The sequence below is a fragment of the Schistocerca americana genome, chromosome 4, assembly GCF_021461395.2.
Source record: "Schistocerca americana isolate TAMUIC-IGC-003095 chromosome 4, iqSchAmer2.1, whole genome shotgun sequence".
NCBI lineage: Eukaryota > Metazoa > Arthropoda > Insecta > Orthoptera > Acrididae > Schistocerca > Schistocerca americana.
Genome location: NC_060122.1, coordinates 713,357,121 through 713,365,936, shown reverse-complemented (window position 1 = coordinate 713,365,936; position 8,816 = coordinate 713,357,121).

Here is an 8,816-nt window from a genome sequence, read left to right as displayed (position 1 = left end):
CCAGTTCAAAATGGTTCAAATGGCTCTGAGCACTATGGGACTTAACTGCGGAGGTCATTAGTCGCCTAGAACTTAGAACTAGTTAAACCTAACTAACCTAAGGACATCACAAACATCCATGCCCGAGGCAGGATTCGAACCTGCGACCGTAGCGGTCTTGCGGTTCCAGACTGCAGCGCCTTTAACCGCACGGCCACTTCGGCAGGCTATGTCGCCAGTGAACTAGTTCCGAAGATGAACGACTTTAATCATCTCTAATGGAGACTACTTCTAAATTACAAAGAAGCGTAGCTAGTAATGGTTAATAATTGGATAATGAATAACAAGGAAGAGCAATTACCTTTTTTGTTTCTTTTCTTGCGTTGCACCAGGAACATATTCAAATTTTTTTAACGTTTGATGATCTCGAGGAAATTTTAAAAATTATGTTTTTATGTGATTTGATAGTAGCACTATCTGCCAACGCAACACAAACGAAACTGCCTTTTTTTTAGGAGGAATATCGGAAATGGGTGGGCACGTTCTGCATGATACACGCGCAGCGAACAGTTCATCTTGGCTTCCATTTCCGCGGCTCTGCCTGCAACCGGAAAACCGGCTTCTCCTTTCCCGTGTCGCCCACGCTCCTGTGACAGTGCGTCCCTTGCGAATTCCAGGCAGCTGTCAGTTGTAAGAGCTTTTCTTTGAATACAGTAGGCTAGAGGTTACATTCTTCCTGGTTTGTCTCAGAGTCGCTGGGCACGCAGATTATGGTGGATTTAAACACAAATTCCCCATTCCCGTTAACTGCGCACCCCCCCCCCCCCCTCAAAGGCATTGATTTGTCGCAATATTGCTCATTCCTGATTTCCTGGGACGGGGAGAAAGTGCAGAGCTCCACTTCCAGTTTGTGACTATGTTGGAATTGTGGTCGAAAAATCACGGAAACGCGACTAAAGAATCAGTGATATCGAAGATCACGATACACATTCTTCCTGTGGCTCTTCTTACTTGTGAGGTTCTCTGCTACTATTTTTGCACACTTTTCGAATGTGCAAATCTTATGTTAAATTATGATTGACAGTGATTACAGTCAGATATTACATTCAGATTTATCTCCCTGCTAATCATTCACGCCATCAGTCGATTATCTGAATCATATTCACCTAACTATTTTCAGATAGTCATCTATTCTTCAAAATGGAGGTCTCTCCGCATGAACTCCCGTTTTGCATTTCTCCTCCGCGTGATAAAAAGGCCTTGTATCATTTAAACATTTGTGCTGTAAATAGGGAATCTTCTCCGTAAGCCGTTTGTAAACTTTCACGAATTTCAGTGAAGGTTTAGCGAAGTTTCACACAAAATTTGATGACGCAGAATTACTTTTTTTTACTTTTTGCCGATCAGTGTTAGTAATGAACTTTAAAAACACAATTTCACTTCAGTGGGTCCCACCACCTGTGTAACAACTGCAGAAAAATCACGTTGGTAGGCGAGTCCAGGGGAAGATTCATCCTAACTGCCGAGGCGAACTGGGCGGCAACACCGTTGTCGGATCATGCATGATGGAACCAGTCTCACTGCTTTTATAACACACCTTGTGCCGTGATTGTGATATAATCATAGGACTTCTTCGAAACGGAAGCCATGGTCATAAACATCGCATAACAGCTGCTAGGCTATTGCCCTCCAGCGGATCATTTCCTCCAGAAGGCGACGTAATGCATCTACAGCTGTAATCCGGTAGCGGTATATGCTACCAGGACCTCTCGAGCCGCCTTTTCTAAACGACAGGCCCACTTATTAATATATGCCACGAAATGCAGACACTCCTCTCACAGTGTATGTGTCTCACCAAACATTACTTCTGGGTTTTAATATTTTTAATTGTATTTACGTGTACACGTAACATACTTGTTTCACTGGGGGTCATGTGTACAGCGTGTTTCATTCATTTCCGAAATTTGTTCGGTGAGTTACAATTTTCACTAATGGTAATGTGAACGGAGTGGACGAAACTGAAGACCGAAGCATTGGCACATATGATTGAAGAAACAAACAGCGTACGTGCATTAAAAACACAAGTATAGTTCACGGTCGTCTTAGCGAAGGCAGTCGGTACTCAATGAGACCATGTGATGTCCCCTACACCCTACTTCGACAATGATCTTTCCGTTTAGATACGTATTTTAAACGATCTGTAGTTTAATCAGAGATCAATTAATGAGCTTGTTTGAAACGCATATCTTTGCTGTGAACTATTCCGCTGTTACGGAAGGAGAAACACTAACAGCTGCTATGTACCCGCTCACTATCCACACACACTTAATGTCTGGCCACCGCTATCGTAAGTACGCATCTCTCAATCTCCCCTGTTTTGTGATCGTTTATTACCCGCTTAATAAGAGACGCTAGCTTTCCTACGTGATCAAGATGTTCAGAGGCTATTAAACACCTTTTAACATCAGAATCATTGGTGTTTTAGTAGCTCCATTCGCATGTCGAAAAAAACTGAATTGAGAGTCCCTGCGTTATTACAAAGAGGCGGGATTTTGTACGTACATATCAGTGAGAGCATTTATTTACAGAGGGCAAAAGTAGAAAACAACAAAAATCCAAGACGGTTTGTTATCCATCCTCACGAATAAATGCCGCCTGTCCTGTCCACAACGAACTACGTACTTTCGTGAGGCAGATCTTGATGCACATAAACGGGAAGGGGAGGGGGGATGAGAACGGAAACATTGCTCTCGGTCCAGTGTCGTTGTAAAGAAAAAATAAAGCGGTTTAGTTGTGATTTGACACTTATCCTTGAGGTCATGTTCGTGTCACACAGCTTTACATCGTGTCTGTTTAGGGAGATGTGAACGAGAAACAAAATGTGAAAAAACCGTTGGATACAATACCTTCCCCTTTTTTTACTGATTCATCCCCGTTGCACCATATGGCCACTTTCAGTTCTCCAAGCATCCAACTCTTCAGCCAGATGAGTTTAAAATACAAACTATACATGTAAAGTCTTAAAAGCTTGTAAGGATGTTGCGCGGGGTAGGTTATGCTGAGAAAGTACACAAAAGAACGTGGAAAGTTCGAAGTTTTGTACGGTGATAGAATGTGATTTTACATAAAAGGGTGAGGTGCATTGTAACTTAGGGAAAGATGGAGAGGATAATTAGGAGCTCTGAAGTGGGGAGGGAAGAGTTAGAACAGTAGTAATAGTTCTTGCCGTCTTATGTCCGAAGACTACTTTGATCCATCTCTCCATGCTGCTCTATCTGTGCGAGCCTCTTCATCTCTGAATAACTACTGAAACCCACATCCTTCTGAATCTTCTTCCTGTATTCATCTCTCGGTCTTCCTTGATCTCACAATCTGTCCTATCAACCGATCACTTCTTTTGGTCAAGCTGTGCCACCATTTCTTGTCTCCCCAGTTCTATTCAGTACCTCCTCATTAGTTACATGATTTGCCCATCTAATTTTCAGCATTCTCCTGTAGCACCACATTTCAGAAGCTCCTATTCGCTTCTTATTTAAACTGTTTATCGTCCACGTTTCACTTCCATGCATGGATACGCTCCAGACAAATACTTTCAGAAAAGACTTCCTGGCACTTAAATATATTACGGATGTTAAGAAATTTCTCTTCTTCAGAAACTGCTTTTCTCGCCATTCCTAGTCTACATTTTATATTCTCGCTACTTCGAGCATCACCAGTTAATTTTGCTGCCCAAATAGCAAAGCTTATAAACTACTTTGAGTGTCTCATTTCCTAATGTAATTCGCTCAGCATCACCTGATCTAATTTGACTACATTTCATAATCCTTATTTTCCTTTTGTTGACGTTCATCTTTTATCCTCCTTTCAAAACACTTTCCATTCCGTGCAACTGCTCTTGCAAGGCAGAATTACATTGTCATTGCCAAACCTTAAAGTTATTATTTCTTCTCCCTAGACTTGGATTCCTACTACAATTTTTTCTTTTCTTTCCTTTACTGCTTGTTAAATGTACAGATTGAATAACATCGGGGGTAGCTACAACCCTGTCTCACTCCCTTCTCAACCACTGCTTCCCTTTCATGACCCTCGACTCTTATAATTGCCGTCTGGATTCTGTACAAATTGTAAATAAGCTTTCGCTCCCTGTATTTTACTCCTGCTACCCTCAGAATTTCAAACAGAGTATTCCACTCAACACTGTCAAAACTTTCTCTAAGTCTAGAGATGCTATAAACGTAGATTTGCCTTTTCTCAACCTATCTTCTGAGAGAAGTCGCAGCGTCACTATTGTCTTTCGTGTTCCTATATTTCTTCTTAATCCGAAATGATCTTCCGAGGGGTCAGCTTCTTCAATTTTTTCGTGTCTTCTGTAAAGAATTCGTACAAGTATTTTGCAATCATGAGTTATAATACTGATAGTTCGGTAATATTCACCACTGTCGGCACCTTTCTTTGGAATTGGCAGAAAATGAATTACGCAACTTAATGTTTTGGAGGCGATAATTGAAATGTTATGGCTACCGCTGGTAATTTACACACTTGGGTTTCTCTCAGAAACGCCTGACTGCAATGTCCGCTCTGTGATCGCTGCCGGAGTTGCACTTTTCTGCAGATGCTAATCCTGGAACAGTGCGCCACCGACTGGTCCACTGGCCAGTCCTGCCTGCACATTTGTCCAGCCGCCGGCTGTACTTGGCTGGACTTCACTACCTTCAGGTGTATTTGGAACTAGAGTAGCGCTCTGCCAAAACTACGGTGGAATGGTTTTGGTACGGCACATAAACGACGTAGTAAATGGTAGCATTACCGGTAGTATTGGTACCAATGTTAGGGAAAGACGAACAAATGAATGTATACGAGAGAAACTGGGAGCCGCCGATTTCAATTTGTTTATTCATTTGTTTTTCACAATGTTAGAGCTGCGCATCGCTCAGTTTAGTCCACTGTGTGTTTTATATCTTAAAAATATAAATTGCATTTTATAAGTAATAAAAAACAGTTGATTACGTATCTTCTGCGCTTTCATGTAACCAGAAAGCGATTACTTATCATACAAGTACAGTTTACACGCACAAACAAAGAAAAATTTATTTATTGTTGTTATTTCGTACTCCATGGAATGTTCATCTTGGTCAAAGGCAAGAGTTTCCTATCATTACTGATAAGTGCGACTGTTGTTTATGAATAACAGAAACATGTTTTATGCAAGCTAGACCACGTATTGAAGCTATATTTGATATGTTTTTGTATTGCGTTATTTTAATTTTACTTTTTTTGAGGAAACTAAGTCCTCTAGCGCTGCTTGATAAATCTGTATTGCTTCTTTTAGTTTTGCTACAGCACCCCTCTGTTTACCGTTAAAAACCAACAGTTTTCGAGTAGAAACAGAATTAAACATTGACAATTTCAATTTTGCTATAAGCACTGTTTATTTCCAACTACCAGACAGGAGGGTAACTATGCAGAACATAAATGTTCTGTAGGTTATGCAGCCCTTTAAGGGGATACGGAATCACCTATCCCCGCAATGTTAATATATGCCTACTATAGGGAACATTTTCTCACAAACTACTGGAGACAGAGAGGTAAAAATTTTACTGTATGTGCATTCATATGTTACAACAATACTGAAACAACAGTTTATTGTCAAAGTATTTTCTTACAGAGATATTGTACATTTATTTTTAAGTAAATTTTTTCCATCGCTTTTTACTAGACTATCACCCCTAAGTCTTTTGTAAATCAAGTAATTAAAAAATCGTTGTTTCAGTATGTAATAGGGACCTATGTCACTACGTCATAAAAATTTCAGACTTCTAGGTTGACCAGTACCTGAGATAATGTTCCTAGATGAAGTAAAAAGTAAACTTACGGGAAACGGAGAAAGAAGATTAAAACATTCCTGATCCGTAGCTAATACCCCCTTCACAGTCTTCATAATCATCTTCAAGTCTTCTTTTGGCACCCCTCTGCACCTGTCTTGCTTTTTTCACTAATGTCTTGATTATATTATCAGCATGCCTTAGTCTGTGCTGATCTAAAAAGAACATAGCTCGTACCGTACGGGAACCAACACACATACCCAACTTTTGAAGGACCTGGCATTTAGTTATATTTCCAAGATTGAAGGTTGCCACAGCATCATACACACCAAAATGTAGTGTATTAATTCCGACAAACACTGTTTTTGGGAGACGATGCCATATCACACTATTCAAGCACTCGTTGGGGTTCTGCGTTTTTCCGTGAAGACATTTCATCAGAAGACTTCTGTCAGCCAGATCTCTGAAAATGGGCTTTATTTCTGCCATGATGGCTGATGGTAGACTGTGGTGGTGAATGTATTTCCCTCCTGTTGTTAGTCCCCTATTGTATTTACACCAGCTGTTTTCACCTTTGGGGCACAAACCATGTTGTGGATGCTCATCCGTGAATGCGGTGTGGAAATATAAAGCCCATATAGCTCTCCTCATTTCTTCAAGATTGCCTGTATTTTGCCTGATTGCAAGGCCATAGCAGTTCTGAATGTGGTCTATTATGGAATCAGTCAATCTTCCTCTGCCATCCAAGGTTTTCCCATCATCTAGTTTTTTCCCTTTCATAACTGATTTTAACCTTCTCAGCCTGGCACCCATTCTCTTCTGCACATGTCCTATACATTCAAGTTTGCTTATATTTACACTGTTCCCATATGGTTTGCTTTCCAAAACTTCTTTGAATGCTTTAGAGTCACCATCTCCCAGATATTTGACATAGCGAACATTATACCACTGTGAAGAGCGATGAAAAATTTTCTTCGCCCCAGCAACCTCCATGCCACCACTACTACCATAATAATTAGCAATACAGTCATCACTGTGTTCATTTTTCAGCCTGCCTGTGCACCTACAGTATTTAGACATTATTGCAACATCAATAACCTTGCCAGTATCAACACTAGTTGCTGTTACAACACCATTGTTGGAGGTGTGGCCCCTTTTCTGCCACGTGCCATCAAACGCCACTGTGAGGTCACGACTGCCGTCATTTTCTTCCACTGCTTCTTCCACAGCAACCTGCATTGACTTCTGTGCTACATCTTCAACTGCAGATCCTAGTACATAATTGTAAGCTTCAAACTTTGAAGGTGCACTTGGAAGATTTAGAACACCACATAGCATATCACCAGCTGCTTTGCCCTTACCAATTGCTCGCAATCCATAAACTAACCTAATATTTACACTATAAAGTTCAGTTTTCTTGTATCCATTATTTACAGTTACTGAAACCGAACTTGGAAACTTACAGCTGTATTTACAAACACTGCATATTAAATTAAACTGGGCAGCCAGGCCAACATGGGATTCTACTTTCAGAGAAACGTTTCCATGACATTTTTTGCAGCACAAACTGTTTTCAAGAGCTTCACACAATATATTCGTATCAATGAGTTCAAAAACTTCATTCCCTCTATCAAGTAAATTATATTTCTCTTCCAAATCTCTTAGTTTTTTATGAGAAGCACTGTTTTCATTTGGTGTAAGTTCGTTCGGCAAATCACTAATAAGTGGATTCACATTTTCCAACAGTGATGATGATGAACTGCTTTGCTTTGCTAATGAATCATTATTTCTTTTCTTTTGCCAGTTCACACGCTTTTTAAATACTTTTGCTTTAGCTCTAGGCATTTTCACTGCGAAAAATGAAGCACTAAATACGAAATAACTCAACAACAACTACTTTCTTATATCACACTGTTTACAAAACAGTCCCGCCACAAAGTCAAAGAGTAACTTGAGGAAATCAGAGAGAAACATTTTCGGGCAACTAGTGTATAAATAGTCGCTGGAAACAGGGATATTTGAATTCATGTCACTTTAAAGGTACTGCCAAAAAGTTCATGGTCAGCCACGAGAGACGTGTATAACTAAAGCGCAATACCCGATCTCACAAATATATAAAAATAAAATAGTTATAATTGTAGTAGAGCTATGTATGATACGTCATTTTAAAGAGGAAACATGGCAAGAATATAATACGCCAATAAAAAAAATTCGATTTTTTAACCCAAAATCCGATTCCGTATCCCCTTAAATATCGTCACTCAGTTCCTAGACGGTTCACCGCTTCCGGTTTCTAAGAGAATCTACTAAGATACTCATCACATACGAACACAAGGCGATCGAAATGAGGTAACGCCCAATAGTTATGCAACACACCTAACATACAAGTAACAAGATTACGATGTTAACTGACCAAGGCTACTAGGGAAACCACCGCAATCTACTCTTAATTATGATAGCCTAGGGTAGTTTTACAACTCTATTTGGAACTATTCTTGCACTGCAGCTGGTCTTTATTAGGAGTGAAACCAACCCTGAGAGGATTTGCGCTGTATCCTATCAGTGCGAAAAAAAAGTTTGTTTCTTAAACAACACACCTTACCTCTCGACGCAGTCTCCAGCGATTCTCCAGCTTTTTCATGCCATCGGAAAAATAGGTTCTGTCCAACACTGCAAAATACTCGTTGACTGCACCTATCGCTTCTCCATTAGATGAAAATTTCTTCCCAGCAAGACAGTGTTTCAAGCTAGGGAACAGGAAGAAGTCACCTGGTGCTAAGTCTGATGAATGGGGTGGATGAGGAATCAAGCCCAATTCATGCACTTTCGCCATTGTTATCGCTGATGTGTGGGGTGGGTCATTATCCTGCTAAAAGAGCACTTTGGCGTGCGAACCTTGGTCTTTTTTCTATTGTGTCTCACTGTTTAGAGGCACAAAACGCGTGGGTGTTTTAAGCGCGTTACTAAATGCAAATAAGTAGGAGGCCGAGTTGATAGGAGCCGAAAGAGTCCAGG